At 38.4% G+C, this 27,780-nt stretch overlaps 1 protein-coding gene across 1 annotated transcript in view; it reads left to right on the forward strand.

The window, feature by feature from the left end:
- The first annotated feature begins 1,547 nt into the window (after window positions 1-1,547).
- LOC115214915 overlaps window positions 1,548-27,780 on the forward strand; it is a 58,317-nt gene continuing 32,084 nt past the window's right edge. Inside the window, exon 1 of the mRNA XM_029783978.2 lies at window positions 1,548-2,404. The gene's annotated coding sequence lies outside the window, so the exon portion shown is untranslated. The remainder of the gene's footprint in view (window positions 2,405-27,780) is intronic.

A 27,780-nucleotide genomic window follows, 5' to 3' on the forward strand; every position in this document is an offset into this window, starting at 1 on the left:
ATCATTATGTATGGGTGTACGTATAATTATTTTAAAATTAGGCGAAAGGAAAAGACAACAGGTCAGTTTATTTAAAGAGGGTCAACATAAATTAAAACAATTACGAAAATTAGTAATGTATATAGTCATTAGTTATACATTAGTAATACATAGACATGCTATTGCCACCCTATGATATGAACAAGCTTAATGCTGCTAATGGTCCTTCCTAAGGCAGAATCGTTTGTCACCCATGCAAAATGCTGAGCGGAGTTTCGCTCGTTTTAACATTGTGTTCAAATTCTGTCAAGATCAACTTTGCTTTTGGATGCCGGTCAAAGTGAAAAGATCCTTGCTTTTCATTCTTTCGAGGTCGAAAAAGTAAGTACCAGTTGATCATTGTAGACAATGTAATTTTCTCTTCTCCCGAAATTGCTGGCCTTGTGCCAAAATCCGAAATCAATATTCTTTCTTTTCGTGAAAACCCTTCATAATTTAGTCTGACAATAGAATGAGAATTTGTGATGTTTTAAAGAGAAGTAGCGTCGCTTCCAACAGTCAATTAATTTGTATTTGTAATTTAAGAATAGGTTCAGATGAAGTGCTTTTAATTAATTTTTGAGAATAAACATTACACTTCAATAGGTAAAGGCTGTAGTCTGGAAAATTCAATTAGCCCCATGTAAAGGAAATACTCGCTTAAATCCAATCAAATTTATAAATCGAGCCTGTTCGCTCTTCTGCGAGATATAACAACCATATCTCTCGTAAATTACACCCTAACGTCTTAAGAACACGTAAGTTCGAGAAATCCCTAAAAATAAGGGAACGATCATGGCTGGAATTCTCTAATCAGGGGTCTGCTTGTCCAGGTTTGACGTAGAGCAACCTATTATAAATCACTAATGTTAACAATGATCAATAATGGAAATATTTAAGAAAATTATTTTTTTCAAAGCTTTCAACAAGCTCAATGAATTAAGTATGTTTGAGGATGAAAATACACAGGGATATTTTAGACATTTGGCGAACACACATACACACGTTGGGATTTGTTCGTATCTTAGACCCATGGACGCAAACTTCGCGGCTAAATTGATCTCTGAGGTTTGTGTACGCACCAACATTCAGTTTCTTTAACATGTTTCTCATAAATTCCATTTAGAAATATGCTAGTTTCGATCGCATTCCAGTTGAATTGCATTTTAGCTTCAGAGATAGCCTCTAAGTGGTCGCTCAAACTATTAGAAAAATCAGCCAAATTTCTTTTTTTCAAATTGCACCCAAATCTTGAGAAAAAAACACAGGAGGATGTAGTCTGAAAAGAAAAGAAAAAAGATGAGATAATCACAAGTGGAAAGTCTGATTATCGATCTGTGAAATCAAAGTGAACCTGGGGTTAAATGATGTCAACATTGCAATGGAACTTGAGTAAAGTGGTTTGTTAATTAGCGATTGAAGTCTGGTGGTTGGAATGAATGAAGTCGACGTTGGCTGATGACTCATAGCAAAGGGGAGATAAATCCTCATCAAAACAAGCCAAGTCAATAATCGATGTCACATTTCTTTAGAGTCTTCGCGCACCGACTGTTTGATCTCTCTCAGCTTTGTGTCTCTCCTTTTTGCATCACACACAGACACACACCCAGAGTACGTTGACAGTTTCATTCACTAATAATGGAAAGGGAGAAGAGTAACTTACTGTTGGAAAAGTGGGGAAATGATCGAACGGCCGCCAGAAGGGTTTATAGAGAAAACAAATGATAGGAGCTGCAGTTGGCCTATAATTGTCTGGCAGCATTTGTGTGCGAATTCATTCGTGGAAACGGGAGAGATTAGTTAAAATAAACACGAACGTATGGTAGTTAGTTTGAAGACTAATTTATATATTTTGTGATTATTTCATATATGAGGCAGAACGAAGAAAATATATACGTACACACACACACACACGCAAGGACGAATCAGGGAAACTGTGAAACACAGAAAGCAAAATATATTACGGAATATAAACTTGAATTCCGTGAATTTGCGGGATACATTCCTTCGTTTAAAGACAAACAAACAAAACAAAACGTCCACAAAGCATCCGATTCCATTCTGGTCAGGAGTTGATGTTATTGATTTTCTTTCCAGGGGTTCGTTTCTCATTGAAGGAGTCTACTTTCCAGCCACCACAAAACACATCGGATCTCCGTCAATCATTCATATCTGATCAACTATAAACGTGTAATATCGTAAAAACTTTCAAAGCCAACGACTTCTGTTTACATTTATAATCATTGATAATCGATACATGAGCGGGTGTGGTTCTCTGATAATTCAATTAATTTAACGAAGCCTTCTCGTGGTGCGGACGACGACAACCACCGCCTGCTGTTAATTGCACAACTCAGCCGAGATATTTCATGAAGAAAAGCCACAGGTGATAAATCTCCTTATTTCATTGCTATCTTTCTTTTCTAAATACATTTTCAGCCTTTTGATCCTGTTATGTTTCTAGGTAGACTCAGCAATTACGTGTTTTACTGAAAACTTAACTACACTTGGTTTAATTTCTATTTATCTATTTATCATAGTATCAATTATATTACTGAAAGTATCAACGATTTACCTGTAAGGTATAAATGACTTAATCTCATAGACGTACGAACTAATTCAATTAATATTCATAAGGCTTCACGCTCGCCCTCGAAATAACATCACAGAGTAAAGAACTCGCTTCAATGTTTAATATAGTTTCCATTTATTTCGTTCGTACCATTGCAAACACACACACACACACGATCTATCTATCTCTATATAGATATGTGTGTATTCATAATATAGGTGTATATGTGTATAATACTCATTTATATGTAAGTACATATATAACGTTTCGGTATTAGTACATGACGTCAGTCATGAGTTGTCAAACTGAAAGACAATGTCCACACATTCACTCTTGACGTCATAGACTTTTACCGAAAGATTGCCCTCCCACACACTCACATCTAAATATGTACCTATATATATATATATATATATTATATATATATATATATGTATGTATGTATGTGTTCATATTAAGTAATGGGGATCAAAATATTCCTGGCAGTGATCTTCATAGTTGCATAACTACAGATTTCTGCTCTTCCACAACTTTGGATGATCATAACTTTCAGAAAAATGGATATTTTTTAATGAAATTTACTACGAATATGTGTTACATCATGTATATTCCGAATATACAAAACTTTTGGGGACAGTCTTTTAGGAGGCGTGGGGTGGGAAATTTCAGAAAATTTCCCGGAGTCCACTTCAGTTCGTCTTAACTTTTAAGAAAATGAATATTTCTTAATGAAATTCTCTACGAATATACCTCGGACTATGTAGATTCCGTGGACTTAGGAATTTTGTGGGAAAACAATTGGGGGTTATATTTTAGAACTGTTTCCCACTCAGGGTTGTTTCGGAACAAGTCGTCCATATTTGTTTCATTTTCTCCGTTTTTTTTTGTGCGTTTGTGCATCCGTAGATTTCTACTGAAGCAACAAACAGGCAAATGAAGCCCTCACCAGAAAACTCGTTATGCTAAACATAACAGCTAAAGGTCTGCTACACAGAAATATGTTATTGAGACGAATTATCTGTTGCATACGATTTCTTTTCTCTTTAAGTAAATTCCCAAGTAAACGTTTCTAATAGAAAGGCAGAAGACACCAGAAGCAAAAATCAGGAATATACACACACAATTAAATATACAAGTGTAAAGTATAATTCGTTACATAATCTCTATAATAAACATTGAATGGAATAATTCCCCGTTTGAACTTTTTTTAATTACATGTGTGTGTGTGTGTGTGGTAGAAATCTACGGATGCACAAAAGCACAAAACGGAGAAAATGAAACAAATATGGACGACTTGTTCCGAAACACCTCCGATTGGGGAACGGTTCTCAAAAATAGCCCCAAATTGTTTTCCCACAAAATTCCTATGTCCTCAGAATCTTCGTAGTTCGAGGTATGTTTGTAGAGGATTTCTTTAAAATATCCATTTTCTTGAAAGTTAAGACGAATTGAAGTGGGCTCCAGTGAATTTTCCGAAATTCCCCCACCCCAACCCTCCTAAAATACTTTTATCCCAAAGTTTTGTATATTCGGAATGTACATATATAACGCATATTCGCAGAAAATTTCATTTAAATATATCTATTTTTCTGAAAGTTATGATCATCTAAAGTCGGGTGGGGGCAGAAATCTGTAGTTATGTCCGTGGTAGTACCCAACCATATATAACTAAGGTAACGGGGTTCTCAAAAAGAAAATGAATACTTCTAATTAGTTACTTGGTCAATATCACAGTCAGTGCTATATATATATATATATATCATTGTTTGATTTCACTTTTTCGATATCAGTGTCAATCGACACCGGAAATAGTATATGTATTTGTGAGGGAAACTGAATTCTTGTCGACAACTGTGATTGTCACACGCTGATGATAGGTAAACACCTTGAAACTCGAGTCCGTGTGTATCATGGGTTGAAGACGGGAAGGATGACTTCCCTTCACAAATACTGATAGGGCACAGATAGTGTGTCTATAGCCAGCTGGAAGAGGTATCTTCCTGGGGCTACAAACTACAGTAGCATCCACCCTTAGGGATTAGCCATATTCAAATGGCAAATATGCGTCACGATATATATATATATATATATATATATATATATATATATGAAGATTAATTAAAGTAGCACAAATTTATTATATATTACAATTGTTTCTGTACCATTTTGTTTCTAACCAGACTGTATGCAAATGATTCCGTGTGAAAAGTTATGTAGTATGTATGGTATTGAAGTGACACTTCATCAGACTGGTATCAGGTCCTGCCTTTTTGTATTGTGCAAATACACACACACGCACTATTGTCATCACTGGTTCATTCATCTCTGCTTTGGAATGACACTGTATGCTCCATTGTGAATCACGTTACCCCCCTGTTATCAATTGATCTGTGAGAACAGGGGTCAGCCAACAAAGAATGCTTCGTTTACAAAACTGTGCTGCAGCAGTCATCCACAGTGATTAGCTACCCAGAAGCACTGGTTATCACTCTTATTTATATCCTCGTGCTCTTATTTACTGATCATATGTTGTTCACTTTTACTCTAAATATTGTTCCAACCATGAAACAATATCATTATATACTCTTTTACTTGTTTCAGTCAGTTGACTGCGGCCATGCTGGAGCACCACCTTTAGTCGAGCAACTCGACCCCGGGACTTATTCTTTGTAAGCCCAGTACTTATTCTATCGGTCTCTTTTGCCGAACCGCTAAGTGACGGGGACGTAAACACATACCAGCATCGGGGGGACAAACACACACACACATACATATATATATATACATATATACGACGGGCTTCTTTCAGTTTCCGTCTACCAAATCCACTCACAAGGCATTGGTCGGCCCGAGGCTATAGTAGAAGACACTTGCCCAAGGTGCCACGCAGTGGGACTGGACCCGGAACCATGTGGTTGGTATGTGTTTAAAAACTGTTTGGAGGTGTTATTTGGATAAGTTAGTGGAGATAATGTAGGGTCTTGGTATAAACCATATTTTCCCCATGTGTTTTATTTATCACTGTTTCACTTAACCAAACACTTGTGATAAAATGACGACAAATGTATAACATATTTATTCATAGTTATATATATGTTATGTATGTATATTTTTTAATTGGGAGAAGGCAATCCATGGTCCATGGCCCTGTTTACATACACAACCCACCCATACTCACCCCTGTTGTTTCCTCCCACTCTCCATTCTCCCACATGTGTTCACCTTCCTACTGCACACGATATGCCCCTGTTAAATCCCTTCCCCTCCCACTTTCTAACCCCCATACTCCTTTCAAAAACTTGTGAACTCACCCACCTATCGGTCCCTTTCCAATCTCTGGTCCATTTCACTCCACACACACCACCTTATAACTTGGCTGTATGGTCCCTGGTCCCTACCCCACTCTCACATCTTCACCATCTTTCTCTCTCTCTCTTCCCCATCTGAGGTAGCCATGTGTCTCTTCGAATGCAAGACATCTTTCTGTCCCTTAATATACTCCCTCTCACTTGAAGGGGTCTTGTCCTGCAAGTTACTTAGTGACCTCACTGCAGCTAGTGTTGTGTAAAAAAGCATGCAGTACCCTCTGTAATGTGGTTGGCATCCAGCTGTAGAAACCATTCCACTACAGACAACAGAGCTTGGTAAAGTCTTCTGATTTGCCTGTTCCTGTCAAACCACCTACCCCATGCCAGCATCGAAAATGAACATTAAATGATGATGATGATTACACACACACACACACACACATCATCATCATTGTTCGACCGTGGTCGAGACAATGGAATTTACTATGTTACGCCAGACTTCACGGTCCATCATGGCATTATGGAGGTCCTGTTGCTGGATGCCTGTATCCCTGGAGATTACATCAGGGTAGGAGAGTGTGCGCCCTCTGGTATTGCGAGTAGATGGCTTCCAGAGGAGAAGAGTAGAAATTACTTCTTTTTCAGCTCTACAACAATGGACTCTCCTACCTTTCACAAGAGATGACACAGGTTGTAGTTTCCCATATATTTGCATTTTGGTTGGATGGCGCCTCTACACACACACACACACACACACACACACACACACACACACACACATCTACTAATCTACTAGCTTAAAAGCAGCAATCCATGTGAATTTCTTGGCTACCTCCTGCAGAGGGCTAATTGGGCCTGCTGCTCAAAATTAAAGACAGCTAAATAGCATAATTATAATACGTTTATTATGACTGTATGCCCTGGTGGTGTTTGATCAGAGGTTTAGGGTGGATGAAATTAATTCTGTCATGCAATCATTCTGTAGTTCCAGTCCCAAGTTGAATTCCGACTGTTGGCCAATTTGTCCCAAGGTTCTTATCTCTTATGAAAAATTAATGAAGTTAGGGTCATTCATCTCACCCTTGATCCCTGCTGTCATCTGACAAACGCCAACCAAGATGGTGTGAATCAGCCAAGCTTTACCTGCTAGAAATAGCAACCCAAATGCTTTTAAATCACATCCCAATGCTGGATGTTCAAAACCAAATGAAGGGCAACTTTCAATCCTGGGTTCATCCTGATTCCAAAAAGGTATAATATGTCAATGTAGAACAAATGTTACTGAGATACAGGGGTCCCAGACAGACAGAATTTCACGTTTATTATTATTATATACACACACACATATATATACACACATATATACATATATATATATATATATATGGTGGCTGCCCCCTCGTTATCGAGTATGGCCATTGCACGAAGCTTAATGTTGTTATCGTGCAATGCCTGTGCAAGAAGATTTTTTTTAAAGTGAGGAAAGGCTGTGCACTGAGTCAATCCCACTCACTAAGCAACATCAGCCATAATCCGAAAAGAAGTACAAGTCAACATCATCGGTAACCACTGGTTTTATGTCGGAGTCATCCCAGTTACCTGAGTTACCTTCTCCTTGAAGGATGCCCTAACAAAGGCTAGGAGTCCTTCACTCCCAATGGTTTAACCGTGCGATCGGGTATTCAGTCCGATTATTTCTATGTCCCCGCGCATGATACATCCTTAAAACATTTATTGGATGGCCGTTGACTCTCAAAAGTTCCTCCGCTCTTTGACGGGTTTTGTTTTTCATCCCACAGGGTGTCCAATAAACACCTTCCTCACCAAGCAAGCCTGGTGGGGTTGCCAGTTTAGACGCTGATGACCCAACCATGCAATATCTATCTATCTATATATATATATATATATCTATATATATACACATATATATATATATACATATATATATATATATATATATATATATATATATATAAAATGTATTTGTGTGTCTATGTTTGTCCCTCCACCATTGTTTGACATCCCCGTCACTTAGCGGTTCGGCAAAAGAGACCGATAGAATAAGTACTAGGCTTACAAAGAATAAGTCCTGGGGTCAGTTTGTTTGGCTAAAGGCAGTGCTCCAGCATGGTCGGAGTCAAATGACTGAAACAAGTAAAAGAAATTAAAAGAAATACACACACACACACACGTGTCTGACACGCTGAGCTATGGCTACAAACGATGACATATGAGTTTGTGTGTCTGTATACATATAAAATACACACACATACATGTCTGTATTTACACGCACACATACATACACGTGTGTGTGTGTGTATATGTATATATACACTTTGTAGTGGAGGCGCAATGGCCCAGTGGTTAGGGCAGCGGACTCGCAGTTGTAGGATCGCGGTTTCGATTCCCAGACCGGGCGTTGTGAGTGTTTATTGAGCGAAAACACCTAAAAGCTCCACGAGGCTCTGGCAGGGGGATAGTGGTGATCCCTGCTGTACTCTTTCACCACAACTTTCTCTCATTCTTACTTCCTGTTTCTGTTGTACCTGTATTTCAAAGGGCCGGCCTTGTCACTCTCTGTGTCACGCTGTATATCCCCGAGAACTATGTTAAGGGTGCACGTGTCTGTGGAGTGCTCAGCCACTTACACGTTAATATCACGAGCAGGCTGTTCCGTTGATTCGGATCGACCGGAACCCTCATCGTCGTAACCGACGGAGTGCTTCCCACATATGTATATATACGCTGTGTGATAATGACAGCCATTTTATAACTATCACACACTGTCAAGATAAGGAGACAAATACAGACAGACAGTCACCTGTACATGCAGACATATAAGCAAACTTTGAAGTGGCCAGTGAGTTGCTTCCGACAATCAAATCCTCTGCCTTCCACAAGGGCTCAGTCCCATTAAGCTAAGTGACCTCTGACAACAGATACTGTCTTTTATAATCCTTTCTACTCTAGGCACAAGGCCTGAAATATGAGGGAGGAGGGATAAGTTGATTACATCGACTCCAGTGCATAACTGGTATCTATTTCATCGACCCAGAAAGGATGAAAGGCAAAGTCAACCTTGGCAGAATTTGAACTCAGAATGTGAAGACATGAAATACCTATTTCTTAATTACCCACAAGGGGCTAAACACAGAGAGGACAAACAAGGACAGACATAGGTATTAAGTCGATTCCATCGACCCCAGTGCGTAACTGGTACTTAATTTATCGACCCCGAAAGGATGAAAGGCAAAGTCGACCTCGGTGGAATTTGAACTCAGAATGTGAAGACATGAAATACCACTAAGCATTTCACCCAGCGTGCTAACGATTCTGCCAGCTCGTCTTTTATAAGGCTAAATAATAGCTATTGGAATGTAAGACCATTTTTATAAAATAACTATATCTCTTTTTCTAGTGCCATTCCAGTCAGGCTCTCCCCATCTACATATTGCATGAGGAGTTGGGTTAACCCTAAATCTTCTATTCTGTCCACAGTCCCTCTTTTCACTCTGTGATTCAGTCTCACAAATACCTGAAACATCTCTCTCCCCTTTTTATTACTCATTTCCCTAATACAGCCTGTTAGTTTCTCCACTAATACCTATTTCTTTATTACCCACAAGGGGCTAAAGACAGAGGGGACAAACAAGGACAGACATAGGTATTAAGTCGATTACATCGACCCCAGTGCGTAACTGGTACTTAATTTATCGACCCCGAAAGGATGAAAGGTAAAGTCGACCTCGGCGGAATTTGAACTCAGGACGTAATGACAGACGAAATACGGCTACGCATTTCGCCCGGCGTGCTAACGTTTCTGCCAGCTCGCCGCCTTTTCTCCACTAATACCCTCTGCCAAAAGTAAACCTGTTTCTCACATCATCCTTGAACTCCTTAGACTCTTGCCTAAAGTCTGCACCAATTTTCTCATTCTCACTCTATGTCTGACTCTGAAACTCTTAGGCAGGGTATCTAGCTGGGGAAACCACATGAAAACTGACAATTAGAGCCTGATTAGTATCCTGTCAGACTGTTCAGTCCATGCCAGCATGGAATAGAGATATAAAATTATGATGGTGATTAAATGAATGAATGTATGTGTGTATGTATACATAATTGTGTATGTACACATGTTTATCTACATACATATACGATTATATGTATACCTATACGTAGGAGTGGCTGTATGGTAAGTAGCTTGTTACCAACCACATGGTTCTGGGTTCAGTCCCACTGCGTGGCACCTTGGGCAGGTGTCTTCTGCTATAGCCGCGGGCCGACCAAAGCCTTGTGAGTGGATTTGGTAGATGGAAACTGAAAGAAGCCCGTCGTATATATATATATATATATATATGCGTGTGTGTGTTTGTGTGTCTGTGTGTGTCCCCCTAGCATTGCTTGACAACCGATGCTGGTGTGTTTATGTCCCCGTTACTTAGCGGTTCGGCAAAAGAGACCGATAGAATAAGTACTGGGCTTACAAAAGAATAAGTCCCGTGGTTGAGTTGCTCGACTAAAGGCAGTGCTCCAGCATGGCCGCAGTCAAATGACTGAAACAAGTAAAAGAGTAAAAGAGATATATAAATTTGTGTGTGTGTGTGTGTATACGGAAATACACACACACACACAGACACAATATCATCCTCTTCATTTCAAAATCTGTTCTTCCATGTTTGTATTTGTATTGGCCAACTGAAACTATATACACTCTCTCTCATTCTCTCTCTATATGTGTGTATGCATGTAAAGATATGCATATGTATGTGTGTGTGTGTGTATATATATATATATATGTGTGTGTGTGTGAGTGTGTGATCATCATCATTGTTTGATGATGACACGTGTGTGTGCGCGTGTGTGTATGATACAGATGTATTTATATAGCTCAGTATGTAAAGAATATATTTTATATAGCTCAGTATGTAAAGAATATATAAACACATTATATACAACTATATATATATATATATCTGTATACATGTTTGTATGTGTCATTCATAAGGAATGGAGTTGAGTCATCAATCGTACACACTCACACCACACCAAGTCAGAGTTGGGTCAGAAATCAATTCATTGCATTACACAAAGGCGATTATTTAGTTATATTCTGTCACTGTATTTTCTCTACTGCAATATAATCTTCGTTTCTTTGTATTGCTGAAAGAAATTACTATATTTCATTCTAAAGACATAGAATTGTTTGGATCTCAGTATTATGGTATTGCATTGCAGGCTATTCACTGCACCAAGATCACATTCAGCCAGCAACATGTCACCTCTCGGCTGTTAAGAATTGTTTCGGTAGCAATGAAAAAAAAAAAAAAAAGATAGAAAGAAAGAAAGAATGAAAAGACATTTCCTGTGGTAGTTTCTCTACTTGGACATAACACAGTTCACTGAGTCTAATTATGTTGTTGACTATATTAGGATCAGAGAGAGAGAGAGAGAGAGAGAGAGAGAGAGAGAGAGAGAGAGAGGCCGGTAGCTGACACTTTAATGCGTTGCCAAAAACTCTTCCAGCATTGAAACCCGCTGGAAAATGTCCTGCTATGTTAAAGTTCTTCTCTCAACATCTGTACTAGCTTACTGCAGGTGTTCAACCCTTTAACATTCCGATTACTCTGTCAAATGCAAAGTTCATTTATTTACACTCTCTTTACTTTTTTACTCTTTTACTTGTTTCAGTCATTTGACTGCGGCCATGCTGGAGCACCGCCTTTAGTTGAGCAACTCGATCCCGGGACTTATTCTTTTGTAAGCCCAGTACTTATTCTATCGGTCTCTTTTGCCGAACCGCTAAGTAACGGGGACGTAAACACACCAGCATCGATTGTCAAGCAATGCTAGGGGGACAAACACAGACACACAAACACACACACGCATATATATATATATATACATATATACGACAGGCTTCTTTCAGTTTCTGCCTACCAAATCCACTCACAAGGCATTAGTCAGCCCGCGGCTATAGCAGAAGACACTTGCCCAAGGTGCCACGCAGTGGGACTGAACCCGGAACCATGTGGTTGGTTAGCAAGCTACTTACCACACAGCCACTCCTGCACCTGTTTAGAATTATTCATGCGTTATCTTGTAACTTTGAGATTTTGATAGTGTGACTGTTTAGTTTTAGAATGACATTGTCGGGTAGGTGTAAGAAGCAGGAACTGGCCAGTTTCTACCTAAAACAGGTAGAATTTCTTGACCAGATATTGGTAGTCAAAATGTTTAGGGGGTAATCTATATGCCCCGATTCTAAATTTGAATATACAAATGCTTGTAAACAGATCTGTGTATGTGTGTGTGTGTGTGTATTTGTGTAGAGCAGTGGTTCCTAGCCATTTTTTTTACCTATGATCCCTTTAGAAATCTATTTTATTCAGGTGAACCCTTGTAGCCATTTAGTGTTTTAAAATTCCTACTACATTTTTGTAATGAAACTAGCAGTATCGCCCGGCGTTGCTCAGGTTTGTAAGGGAAATAACTATATAAGCATTTTTAGAGATGTAAAGTATAATAGCCATCTCAATATGGCTAATCACAAAGGGGGGAGGGTGTTACTGTAGCTTTTTACGTTCTGAGATTTAATAATACATTTTTAGAGAGTTACTTCCCTTATATATGCCAAAAATGCATTAAAAATGAGAAAAATTGATGGTAAATTTTTTTTAAATCGTAGACTCATCGTAGACGCGCGCTAATACCCAGAAGGGCTCGATATGAATCACGACTATAATATACCCGGTTTTGGTTAAACTGCACTGCAAAATGTGGGAGTAGTTAGGAATCTAAATCGTTGGAGACAGACAGCACACAACCTCACTTTTATATATATAGATATCATTAGGAATTTTATTAAAAGAAATTGTTGAAATATTTTGTGTCTTGTAGAAGTACAAGCAATTTATGGCAGATAAATTTTAACAACATCTTATGGAGCCCTGTTGAGAACCAAGGATGTAGAGTTTTCAAGAATCACGGCACAACCACACATCCTCTGAATAATATTTTGAAAGAATATTATTGAATGGTTTCTTTTCAACAATAGCAAGTGTTCTGCATGGTGATCAGATAAAGACGAAGTGCGAAAAGAGAATATTCACCAAAAAAGCTAATGGTGTCTGTTTTGTGGTCCAGCGCTGGTGTCATATTCTACAGCTTCATAAGACCTGGTAAGTCAATTACAGCAGATGTATACATCAACCAGTTGGATGAAATGTTGAGTGAACTTGCAATTAAACAACCGAGATTGGTCAATAGAGGCAGGTCAATTCTCTTGCAAGACAATGCTTGACCACATGCTGCACAAAGAACGCTACTCAAGTTACAAGAACTCAACTTGGAATTACTCTTTCATCTACCATATTCATCAGACCTTGCACTAACTGACTATCATGTTTTCCAGGCATTAGATTACATTTTGCAAGGAAAAATCTTCAAATCTGAAGAAGATGCAAAAACAGCCTTTCCTGATTTCATCACCTCTTACTCTCCAGAATTCTTTGCTGCCAGCATAAATAAGCTACTGATAAAATGGCAAAATTGTGTTGATAATTTAGGTGCATACTTTGATTAACTGCATTGCTTTTTGTTGAGATAAAGTAAAATAAACTTTCAATTCAAAATTAGACATTTCATTCTTAATGATCTGATATATATTATTTTATTTTAGTGTGTTTATAATGTGGGTGTATGTGCATATGCATATATATATATATATATATATATATTATATTTCTGCACCCCCCCACATAAAAAAGCACCATCCGAACGTGGCCGATGCCAGCACCGCCCTGACTGGCTTCTGTGCAGGTGGCACATAAAAAGCACCAACCGACCGTGGCCGATGCCAGACCCCTCCGGCACCTGTGCAGGTGGCACGTAAAAAGCACCCACTACACTCGCGGAGTGGTTGGCGTTAGGAAGGGCATCAAGCTGTAGAAACACTGCCAGACCAGACTGGAGCCTGGGGCAGCCCCTGGCTCCCCAGACCCCGGTCGAAACCGTCCAACCCATGCTAGCATGGAAAACGGATGTTAAACGATGATGATGATGATGATGATATAAAAGGTAAGAAGAGTTAGTGGTTGTAGTAACTGACTAAGGGATAAAAATATCCGTATTTACTATCGGTATCAATTACCTGTGCTATCCCTGGGCATGGGTATGCAGGCACACTATGCTCATAGGGTACAGGTAACTACAGAATAAACAAAAGTTTATCAGAAATCAAATTTAAATAATCAGAAAATGGAGGAAACTTTTGATCAACAAACAAATTGGACCGCATCAGTAGATTATCTTTTAATACAAAACATGACATAACATTTCTCTGACAGCATTTCTTACGGCCGTTTCTGCTTCCAATATAAGTTGGTGCTTACAAAAGAATTTAGAAAATAATTGTACGCATATGTATTCACTCTGATGAAGCTCCATGTACTAGATTGATGTGCTATGAAGATAACAAATATTATTTTCTAAATTCTTTTGTAAGCACCAACTTATATTGGAAGCAGAAACGGCCGTAAGAAATGCTGTCACAGAAATGTTATGTCATGTTTTGTATTAAAAAAATAATCTACTGATGTGGCCCAATTTGTTTGTTGATCAAAAGTTTCCTCCATTTTCTGATTATTTAAATTATATACATATATATATATTCCCTCTGTCCTCCCACCTCGAGATCTTTCTTTCTCCTATGTTTCCGACGAAGAGCTCTGCTCGAAACGTCATACCCTCCTTCTTCCCTTTTTTCCTGAGCGCCCAATAATACTTTAATTGTTCCACATCCTCGCGTTGTTGTCTTTTTGTTTTCTTGTTTGGATTAACTTTATATATATATATATATATATATACATATATATATATCAAGCATGTGACATCAGTAATTATTCAGGGTAGGCAGTTGGTAATGTTTATGCAGTAAAACACACTTAAAAAATAAGTGAAACACTGGCACGCAACTGAGTTGGAGGCATATTTACTTCTGCCTTTATAACGCGCAGAGGAAACATTGTTGTAGGAATGTACGCAGCATGTGTACCACAGCAGTTCTATGTGTAGCTTTAATGCTGAGATTGAAAGGCAGGGGCAAATTATGCTTACCTAATGTACAAAAAGATAAAATAGTTTGCATTTTATGCATAGTAATCAGAGTAACCTTCATAATTTTATTGACTTTGGTGCATATTTTGCCATAAAAAGAAAATGCTACTGTCGATCTAGTTTATTCAGGGTAGGCACTGCCTATCTAGGCACCATATACACACATTTATATATATATATATATATATAAATGTAATGGTTGTTACCACCTCAATGTAGTTGTTCCATACAAAACACTATTACTACTCTTTTTAACCCCAGGTGGACATCTCCTCCAGCTGGTTAATGACACATTATTTGTGTCTGTTATATTGCAAGCCAGGACTAAAAGCTGCCATGTCTAGCAGGCAGGTATAACCAGTACCAATGAAGGGTTATACCCAGAAACCAGCTGGTTATTGGTTCTTGTCGGTGCTAGATGGGAGTTATTTGCTCCCTCGTTTGCAACATAACAGACACAAATAGTGTGTCATTAACCAGCTGGATGAGATGTCCTCCTGGGGTTAAAAAGAGTAGAACAGTGTTCTGTATGGAACAACCATGTTGAGGTGGTATCAACCATTACTTTTTCGTAGAGTTACTACTTGCATCTCATATAGAGATTTTAGAATCAGCTACTTTGCTGGATGTAAGATCAGGTGAAGTGAAGAGTGTTAGCATTGTCTTAACCCTTTCGTTACTGTATTTATTTTGAGATGCTCTGTGTTTCTTTCAATTAATCTTAAGTATAACACAGAATTTAGTAAAATAACTTCATTATCATTCAGCTAGTGTTAGGAACATAAACTGTGACTAAGGTTTGGTGGAAGATTTTAATTCAAAACTTGTGAAAACAAGACATTTGTACTCAGAGCCAGAGCCAGTTTCAGCCGGGTTGGTAACGAAAGGGTTAAACCCTTTTGATATCAATATACCTGAGACTACCTTTGGTTCCATGGTACAAATGTGTTGTTGCAAAAGGTTGAAATGAAAACCTCACATAAAAGTTTCCTGTTAATCTATGTCTCAAACATCAGATTAAGAATGACAAAGTTATTGTACTAAATTTGTCGTCACTTCAACCCTTTAGTGTTTGCATTATTCTACCAAAATTAATGCTTTTTAATCCACTTTGTTTTGAACTAATCATACATTATCTTGTAGCTATGAGATTTTGATGAGGTAGCTGTTAATTTTTAAAACGATATTGTAGGGTTGGTGTGAGAGACCAGATCTGGCCAGTTTGAACATAAAACAGGCAGAATACTTTTGGCCGGTTTAAATGCTAAAGGGTTAAAAGTAAATTGAAACAAAGGCTGTATGTTTCAACAGAAATATGGTAAACGAAAGGGATTAGGCAATTTATCCAAAAGAGAGTGAAATCATGTGATTTGTATCTATATTAGTAATTAATAAACCTGGGCAAGACCGAGAACGGTTGTTAGTGTGTATGATGTGTTATATAGACACACCCTAGACACACATAACTTTTAATTGTGTCAGTTAAATTCAAAATGATATCTGCAGCTTTACTCTTTACTCTCTTTTACTCTTTTACTTGTTTCAGTCATTTGACTGCGGCCATGCTGGAGCACCGCCTTTAGTCGAGCAACTCGACCCCGGGACTTATTCTTTGTAAGCCCAGTACTTATTCTATCGTTCTCTTTTGCTGAACCGCTAAGTGACGGGGACGTAAATACACCAGCATCGGTTGTCAATCAATGCTAGGGGGACAAACACACACACAAACACACACACACACACATATATATATATATACATACATATATACGACGGGCTTCTTTCAGTTTCCGTCTACCAAATCCACTCACAAGGCTTTGGTTGGCCCGAGGCTATATCAAAAGACACTTGCCCAAGATGCCATGCAGTGGGACTGAACCCGGAACCATGTGGTTAGTAAGCAAGCTACTTACCACACAGCCACTCCTGCGCCTCTTGCTTTCCAACCATGTGGTCTCATGTTCAGGTCTACTGTATGGCACCTTGGACAAGTGTATTCTACAATAGCCCTCTCTGACTAAAACGTTGTGAGTGGATTTGTTGTATGGAAACTGAAAGAAACCCATTCTAATGGCTATGTTTCCACTCCCTCTCCCAGCTGAGAGACCTTTGTCTTACAGGTGTTGGTGCCATGTCATATGCATTTGTGCAAGTACCACATTAAATGCACTCTTGCCAGTATTGCATTAAATGCAGCTGTACTCATGCCACATTAAATGCACTCATGCTGGTGCCATATAAAAGCAACCATACTGGTAGCATGTAAAAAGAACCCAGTCCACACTCTGTAAAGTGGCTGGCATTAGGAAGGGCATCCAGTGGTAGAAACCATGCCAGAACATCCAATTGGAGCCTGGACCACTCTCTAACTGGCTCCTGTCAAACCATGCAACCCATACCAGCATGGAAAGCAGACATTAGATGATGATGGTGATATATATATGTGTGTGTGTGTGTGTGCATGTATATATGTGTGTGTGTGTGTGTGCATGTATATGTGTGTGTGTGCATGTATATGTGTGTGTGCATGTATATATGTGTGTGTGTACCCATCTCTTGACATCACGGTTGTAAATGTGCATCACTTCCATACAAGTGATGTTGTTTGTTCATTTTCTGTCTTGTGTGTAAAGCAGGACTGGCCCCTAGGAATACTGCTTGGCTTGGAATCTGGGGAGGGTTGGCAACAGGAAGGGCCTCCAATCATCGAAAATGTGCTTCAACAAATGTTTTTCCTGAAAGACTGGGAAGAAAGAATGTTGTTTATACCTATGATGGTGAGGATCATTTTATGACCATTGGCAAAAGGTTAACCCCCTCCTGCCCCCCGTGCACACTCATTGTCCAACCGTGGTCGAGACAATGGAATTTACCATGCTACGCCAGACTTCACGGTCCATCATGGCATTACGGAGGTCCTGTTGCTGGATGCCTGTATCCCTGGAGATTACATCAGGGTAGGAGGGTGTGCGCCCTCTGGTATTGCGAGTAGATAGCTTCCAGAGGAGAAGAGTAGAAATTACCTCGTTTTCAGCTCTACAACAATGTCCACTCATACACATAGCATTACCTAAGAGGCTGTTAATTGGGATGAGACCCATGAGCTTACAGTTGGATAGCAGGCTTGTCAACCACAACAGTCACATCTATGACTGTGTGTGTGTGTGTGTGTGTGTGTGTAAATACACACACATGTAGAGAGAGAGAGGTACAGATAGGCAAATAGACACTCATTCACATGAACACACTTGTATACATGCATACATTCATAATATAATATAATATGATATATATTATATTATAGAATCTCGCTAGAACCTCCAATAGGCACAGGAGTGGCTGTGTGGTAAGTAGCTTGCTAACCAACCACATGGTTCCGGGTTCAGTCCCACTGCGTGGCACCTTGGGCAAGTGTCTTCTGCTATAGCCCCGGGCCGACCAATGCCTTGTGAGTGGATTTGGTAGACAGAAACTGAAAGAAGCCTGTCGTATATATGTATATATATATATATGTGTGTGTGTGTGTGTTTGTCCCCCCGATGCTGGTATGTGTTTACGTCCCCGTCACTTAGCGGTTCGGCAAAAGAGACCGATAGAATAAGTACTGGGCTTACAAAGAATAAGTCCCGGGGTCGATTTGCTCGACTAAAGGCGGTGCTCCAGCATGGCCGCAGTCAAATGACTGAAACAAGTAAAAGAGTAAAAGAGAATATGTGTGTGTATGTAGAAAGAGAGATAAGCAGGTTGATATAAATGCAAGAAGGGCAGAGATGTTGAAACATGGAATTGTGACGGAGATGTTGGAATGTAGTAATTCCAATAATTTTGTCATCCATCGTTATGCAAGCATCTTCTCCAATTCACTTGCACTCCCCTCACCACCTCCACATTTTGCTTGGGTGTCAAATGACTCAGTGTGTGTGTGTGTGTTTGATGGATTAGATAACTGAAGCATCATCACTTTGGAATGGTCTGCTTGTTTAGAGACAGGATTCTCTGGCAGACTAAGTTTTCCTTCAGATATTACTTCTCTTCCAGAGAACGAATAAACGAACCCTAATAAAATGTTAAAACCCAAAAATAATTTTGCAGTTAAAATATGATTTCACACATGAAATATGTATACTTGCATGCATGCACACATATATACATACATGCACACATACATACATGCATACATATATACATACATGCACACATACATACATGCATACATATATACATACATGCACACATATATACATACATGCACACATATATACATACATGCACACATATATACATACATGCACACATACATACATGCATGCATACATACATACATGCATACATATATACATACATGCACACATATATACATACATGCACACATACATACATGCATGCATATATACATACATGCACACATATATACATACATGCATACATACATACATGCATACATATATACATACATGCACACATACATACATGCATACATATATACATACATGCACACATATATACATACATGCATACATACATACATGCATACATATATACATACATACATACATACATACATACATGCATACATATATACATACATGCACACATATATACATACATGCACACATACATACATGCATACATATATACATACATGCACACATATATACATACATGCACACATACATACATGCATGCATATATACATACATGCACACATATATACATACATGCACACATACATACATGCATACATATATACATACATGCACACATACATACATACATGCATATATACATACATACATGCATGTATGTTTTTTCTTCTACTCTCTCTCTCTCTCCCTTATTTATTTGTATTTTTTCGCATTTCTTGCTAATGGAGAAAACACTGGTTTCTAGCTTAGAAACAAGGCTTTTTCACTGAAATTTAGACATCAGCAGAGTAATGTGTTTGCATGTGTGTTGATGTATATGTGTGTGTTTGAGTATATACATGAGTGTGTGTTTGAATGGTATGAATGTATGTATGTTAATGTGTGCATGTGGTGTAAATATCAGAAATACTTGCAGAAATATTTGGCAGAGTTTCATTATTTATATATTATTTTTCTTTTATTCTTTTACTTGTTTCAGTCATTTGACTGCGGCCATGCTGGAGCACCGCCTTTAGTCGAGCAAATCGACCCCGGGACTTATTCCTTTGTAAGCCCAGTACTTATTCTATCAGTCTCTTTTGCTGAACCGCTAAGTGACAGGGACGTAAACACACCAGCATCGGTTGTCAAGCAATGCTAGGGGAACAAACACACACACATACATATATATATATGTATATATACGACAGGCTTCTTTCAGTTTCCGTCTACAAATCCACTCACAAGGCATTGGTCGGCCCAGGGCTATGGCAGAAGACACTTGCCCAAGATGCCACGCAGTGGGACTGAACCCGGAACCATGTGGTTGGTTAGCAAGCTACTTACCACACAGCCACTCCTGCGCCTATTATGTATACATTTTTTTTTTGGTGGAACTGACAAATAGCATTGGTGCTGCACTTGTCCTGACATCTTGCAGTTTGAGTCTGTATGCAATAATGTTTATACATGTATAAGGGCTTAAGTAGGGGTCAGTTACATTGCTGTTGATGAGTGCAAAATCATCTTATACGTATTGAGCTAAGTTTAGTACTGTTTATGTTCATGTGTGTGTAGATTGTGTGTGTGAGTGTGTGTATTCTGTGTGTTTGTGTGTGTGTAATTATCTGCCTCAACACGGCCACAATCCAAAGACTGAAAAAAGTAAAAGATAAAAGATTTGTGTGTGTGTGTGTATATGTATATATATATATATATAGAGAGAGAGAGAGAGGGGGAGAAGGCGCACTCTGTTGGTTACAACGACAAGGGTCCCAGCTGATCCGATCAATGGAACAGCTTGCTCGTGAAATTAACGAGCAAGTGGCTGAGCACTCCACAGACACATGTGTACCCTTAACGTAGTTCTCAGGGAGACTCAGTGTGACAAGGCCGACCCTTTGAAATACAGATACAACTCATTTCTGCCAGCTGAGTGGACTGGAGCAACATGAAATAAAGTGTCTTGCTCAAGGACACAACACGTCGCCAGGAATTGAACTCACGACCTTACAATCGTGAGCTGAATGCCCTAACCACTAAGCCACACACCTTCACTATATAACTAATTAGTTATCTGTCTATATATAGACACACACATGCATATGTATGTGCATGTGTGTATCTCTCTCTCTCTGTCTATCTATCTATCTATCTATATATTCACACATAATGTATGTAATGATATAAATATAATGATGTATATATGAATATATATACAATGTGTCGGTGGCACATAAAAAACACCATCCGAGCGTGGCCGTTCGCCAGCCTCGTCTGTCACCTGTGTCGGTGGCACATAAAAAGCACCCACTACACTCTCGGAGTGGTTGGCGTTAGGAAGGGCATCCAGCTGTAGAAACACTGCCAGATCTGACTGGCCTGGTGCAGCCTTCGAGCTTCACAGACCCCAGTAGAACCGTCCAACTCATGCTAGCATGGAAAGCGGATGTTAAACGATGATGATATATGTGTGTGTGTGTATATATATGCCTGTCTGTATCTATCTATCTATCTATCTATCTATCTATATATATATATATATATATAGTAATGTATACATATGAATATATGTATATATCCTTTATCTTTTATATTTTACTTGTTTCAGTCATTTTACTACGGCCATGCTGGAGCACCCCTTTGAAATTTTTTTTGAGCCAAACGTATTGACCCTAGTACTTATGCTTTTTTTTAAAGCCTGGTACTTACTCTGTTGGTGTCTTTTACTGAACTGCTAAGTTGCAGGGATGTAAACACACCAGCACTGGTTTCCACAACAGTGGTGGGAACAACAAACACAGACACGACACACACACATGGGTTTCTCTCAGTTTCTGTCTACCAAATCCACTCAAAAGGCTTTAGTTGACCCAAGGTACTGAACTCTGTACCATGTGGTTAGGAAGCAAGCTTCTTACCACATAGCCACAACTGCACATATATATATCTTTTTTCTTTTATTTATTTATTTTTTTCTTTTACTTGTTTCAGTCATTTGACTGCGGCCATGCTGGAGCACCGCCTTTAGTCGAGCAAATCGACCCCGGGACTTATTCTTTGTAAGCCCAGTACTTATTCTATCGGTCTCTTTTGCCGAACCGCTAAGTGACGGGGACGTAAACACACCAGCATCAGTTGTCAAGCAATGCTAGGGGGACAAACACACACACATACAAACATATATATACATATATACGACAGGCTTCTTTCAGTTTCCATCTACCAAATCCATTCACAAGGCATTGGTCGGCCCGGGGCTATAGTAGAAGACACTTGCCCAAGATGCCACGCAGTGGGACTGAACCCAGAACCATGTGGTTGGTTAGCAAGCTACTTACCACACAGCCACTCCTGCGCCTATATATATATATATATGCATGTGTTTAAATTTAACTTAATTGAAAGCTTAGTTGGGAGATAAATTAAAATGTAACCACATTCATTCTATGCTTTAGACATGTGGGAAACAGACCGAGGAGAGTCACCTGATGAATTGCTTCATGGTTTATTAACTACTTCTTAGATAAGACTATCCAGTTTCCTTCCCTAATTAATAGCATAGGAATATTCAGCTACTATATAAAGCATTTGTAAATTAGGCTACCACTGTAAAAGATAGCTTAATTTACATATTTATGTATGTATATATATAATTATTAATATTTGAGGGAATAAAATCCAAAATTTACAAGGAAAAAAAATTCAATTTAGAAGTACTAAATCAAATTTCACACAATATAATATTTAAATATATAAAAATTAGATAAAAAAACCACCTTTTATCAATTCAAAATGAACAATTAAATTACACCATCCAGAAAATGTAACCACATTCATTCTATGCTTTAGACATGTGGGAAACAGACCGAGGAGAGTCACCTGATGAATTGCTTCATGGTTTATTAACTACTTCTTAGATAAGACATATCCAGTTTCCTTCCCTAATTAATAGCATAGGAATATTCAGCTACTATATAAAGCATTTGTAAATTAGGCTACCACTGTAAAAGATAGCTTAATTTACATATTTATGTATGTATATATATAATTATTAATATTTGAGGGAATAAAATCCAAAATTTACAAGGAAAAAAAATTCAATTTAGAAGTACTAAATCAAATTTCACACAATATAATATTTAAATATATAAAAATTAGATAAAAAAACCACCTTTTATCAATTCAAAATGAACAATTAAATTACACCATCCAGAAAATTACATATAATAGAAAATATTAACATTAAAATAACAATAAAATGTCAAAGATTAAGTAAATTGCAAAAAATAATAATAATAACAACTTATATTGCAATTTACTTAATCTTTGACATTTTATTGTTATTTTAATGTTAATATTTTCTATTATATGTAATTTTCTGGATGGTGTAATTTAATTGTTCATTTTGAATTGATAAAAGGTGTTTTTTTTCTAATTTTATATATATATATATATATATATATATATATATATATACATATATATATCATCATCATCATCAATATATATATATTTGGGTCTTTGTTTTTGGCTCCATTAGTGTAGTCCTCAGGAATGTGGAGCAGTATCTTTGGCACCAATTTGGCTGCAGGAATTTCTGGAAGAATGTCAAGTTGCATATCAGACCACCCTAGGGTTGTCTGATGTATACCTGTTATGTAATTCATCAACAACACCAGTGGAACAGTGTTAGTAGGAGATAGACAAAACAGATTACAGGGACTTGCAGCCATTGTAAATCAAAGTAGGTATGGCATAAAAATGGTTAAGAAACATGGCCAGACACATACCATCTCCTGACCACTTGTATTTTCTTTCCATTAACGATGTTATCTCTTACAATTAGTTCTTAAATGAAACATTTTAATATTTCCATCTCAGAACATCAATTCTTTTGGATTCTCCACTTGCCTACCTTTTCTAACAGATACCTTTGACCTAGAGCCATATTAATCTCACAGGCCTGGCAAAGGCCTTAAGATTCTGAGAATAACATTAAAAGAAAATTGTTATTCTGTTGTGACAAAAAGATTTTACTGAGATTTAGAGTGAAATGAATAAACTTAACATATAATGTGCATAGCTAATAAATTTGGACTTTTTATTTGCCATGAGTATCATTGTTTAGCTGGTTGGTAGAAAATTAGACTTTAATGAGAAGTCTGAGAGAATTAAGCCCATCAGAATTGTTTTCTTTCTGTCATAAGGATTAAGTTTTTATAGACTATCGTTTCTGTACCGTGAAATTTTAATCACAAACTTCATTTTTAACTGAAGACTATTTTAACGGAATTATATACACCATCAGCCTCAGTGCCTCAGGCGCTGGGACTCTTACAAATCCACGGCATACATAGATCAGCTTTGGGCCTCTAGTCGTGTGGAACCCCTGGGCAACTGTCCAGCTTATTTATACTCGAAGATGGCATTGTATACGATAGCTTGTTGTTGTTTATTATCTCCAGAACAACTCAAATCGAGAGATCTGTGATTAAAGATATTCTAGCAGTGACCTTACGTCTCTTCAGGATTAGTGTATTTAGGACTACACTATCCAGTAGTGCCTTGTTCCATTTCCTGAAGGCTGTAGGGTGGTTCGAGAGATGGTTTTGCTGTTACTTCTAGTTGCTCGATCATTGACTTACTCTTTTACTTGTTTCAGTCATTTGACTGCGGCCATGCTGGAGCACCGCCTTTAGTTGAGCAAATCGACCCCAGGACTTATTCTTTGTAAGCCCAGTACTTATTCTATCGTTCTATTCTATCTTTTGCCGAACCGCTAAGTGACGGCGACGTAAACACACCAGCATCGGTTGTCAAGCAATGCTAGGGGGACAAACACAGACACACACAAACATACACACACATATATATATATATATATACATATATACGACAGGCTTCTTTCAGTTTCCGTCTACCAAATCCACTCACAAGGCTTTGGTCGGCCCGAGGCTATAGTAGAAGACACTCGCCCAAGGTGCCACGCAGTGGGACTGAACCCGGAACCATGTGGTTGGTAAACAAGCTACTTACCACACAGCCACTCCTGCACCTATGTGATTAGATTGTATCGGTAGATAATTAAATATAATTTATTGTTTTTGTCGATCTCATGAAAAATTAGAAGCCATTAATAAATATTTTATGGCGTAATTTGTTGAATAACGATCAATTTTACAGTCATTGAACTGTAAAGCAGAAGTGTTTACTCGACCAATGATGAATTGCAAGTGGGTTAAGAAGAGAGCTATGTGAACGAAACATCATTAGTAAATTTCTACGTTGAGTCATTGCTTGTTAAAAAGACTGATTAAAGATCGATAGAACAAGTATGATTTACACCATAACGTTTCCAGGCTCCACGTTCGTTGTACTCTGAGAGATTAGGGTTGTGGGAGTGATGAAATGGGAGATAGGGAGGCGAGGGCATCAAGTGGGTTCGGGTGACTGAGAGGGGTGGTGTTTAGGTCGGCTGTGAAAAAGGACATAAGCTTTAATGATGATCCAAAGTAAGCGGTTTAATTAACACCAACTAAATACCTCACCACGACCAGTGAGCTATTAATTAAGTTGGTGGTACGAACCAAAACTGATTCTAATTTGAAGCCATTTCAGTTCATTTATATCACCCCCACCCCCGATAAAAACATGATTGTCACACAATTTCATCTGCCACCCTTTAATTGAGCTTCTATTCTACAGCAACGAATAAACCTAAACAAGATAAAATAAGCAGAACAACCGCGCATTTTCTACTTTTCATCTTTTCTTTCATTTCTCTTTCTTCTCTCCCACCTTTTATACTTTCAACCTCTTCTCGCGATTTTTTCTCTTCATCCTTCCTTTTCTTATTTTCTCATCTTCGTCTCTCTCTATCTCTCTGCACACTCAACACCTTTTCCTCGTCACTTATTCTCCTCCCATATCATCGTTCCCATGTAATACACAGGTATTCCCCCCACCTTCATCGATTCTAGTCCACTTGTCGATATATTTAATTTCATTTAAAACCTCTATCTTTAAAAAAAAAAATCCTTTTCCAAACGAACTGAAAAAAAAAAAAATACATATCGTATCCGTAATTTAAACATAATCCTTATAATATCACATAACAGAACAAAAACTAAACGGCATTTATATTATAGAATCGGAGCTCGGAATTAGGTTTCAATACATATCTTAAACATTAATTTATATCTGATGAATTTCACCCTTGTTATTAATGATTCATAGTTTAAAGATACTGCTCATCATCATCATATAAAAACTAAACCAAGAAACTATTATTGATAAATAGGATAATTGGTTCATAGAATCAATTACAAGGCCGTATTTTATTACAGCAGTCGTGAAAAGGTGCTAAATTCTTTCTTTTCCGGGGAATAATCAACTCAACTGCAGCAAGTGTTCCAGTGAGTGAAAAACTGTGCACGAAAGAACATCTGACCTGTATTTTGCAGATTGTATATTTGATAGACATGTAATACCTGTATTTTTCAGATAGTTTATTTGATAAACGGACATGTATTACACGGATGACAATTAAAGATGACGGGAGAAGCAGAAAACGATAATCAGAATCAATATCTCTATCAGACCGATAACTCGCTGAGCTGGCCTTGTGTATGGAACATTTAGCAGCAAATTGTAATTTTAAATCTCTCTTTCTCTCTCTCTCTCTCTCTCTCTCTCCTCTCTCTCTCTCTCTCTCTCTCCTCTCTCTCTCCCCCCCTCTCTCTCTCCCCCCCTCTCTCTCTCCCCCCCTCTCTCTCTCTCTCTTAGTTTCTATCTCAGTCAAACTGAGTAGCACCTTGGGCAAATGTCTTCTGCTATAGTCCCGAGTCGACTAGAGCCTTGTGTGTAGATTTGAGAGACTGAATCTGGAGATAGCCCATCGTTCGCGTACGAGTTTGGAGCTTCCTTCTCAACCGCATGGCTCTGGGTTCCGTCTCACTGTGTGGCACCTCGGGTTAGTATCTTCTACTATAGCCCCTGGGCAACCAAAGCCTTGTGAGCAGATTTGAGAGACGGAAACTGAAAGAAGCCAGTCATGCGTCCCTTTTTACTATAGGCACTATGCCTGAGATTGGTGGGGGGGCTGCTTTTGATTATATCGACCCAAGTATTTTACTGGTACTTATTTTATCGATGCAAAAAGGATGAAATGCGAAGTTGACAACAACAAAATTTGAACTCAGAATGTAAAGTCAGATGAAATGCCACTAAGCATTTTTTTCCAGTGTGTTTATTTTAATGCAGGCAGTGGTAAGCAGTGTGTACCAAAAAGGAAAACTGTGCCCCTCGTTAAATTTGACGGAGGGTGTTAGAAACACCTGCTTTGCTAGAAATAAGACCCGAATGCTCTAATGCTGCAGCAGTCCAATGGCTGGAACAAGGAAGGGATAAGAGCTATGTCTGTGTGTGTATATCTGTTTCTTTATTGCCCACAAGGGGCTAAACATAGAGGGGACAAACAAGGACAGACAAACGGATTAAGTCGATTACATCGACCCCGGTGCGTAACTGGTGCATAATTTATCGACCCCGAAAGGATGAAAGGCAAAGTCGACCTCGGCGGAATTTGAACTCAGAACGCAACGACAGACGCAATACCGCTAAGCATTTCGCCCGGCGTGCT

The sequence above is a fragment of the Octopus sinensis genome, linkage group LG1 (genome assembly GCF_006345805.1).
Source record: "Octopus sinensis linkage group LG1, ASM634580v1, whole genome shotgun sequence".
Classification (NCBI taxonomy): domain Eukaryota; kingdom Metazoa; phylum Mollusca; class Cephalopoda; order Octopoda; family Octopodidae; genus Octopus; species Octopus sinensis.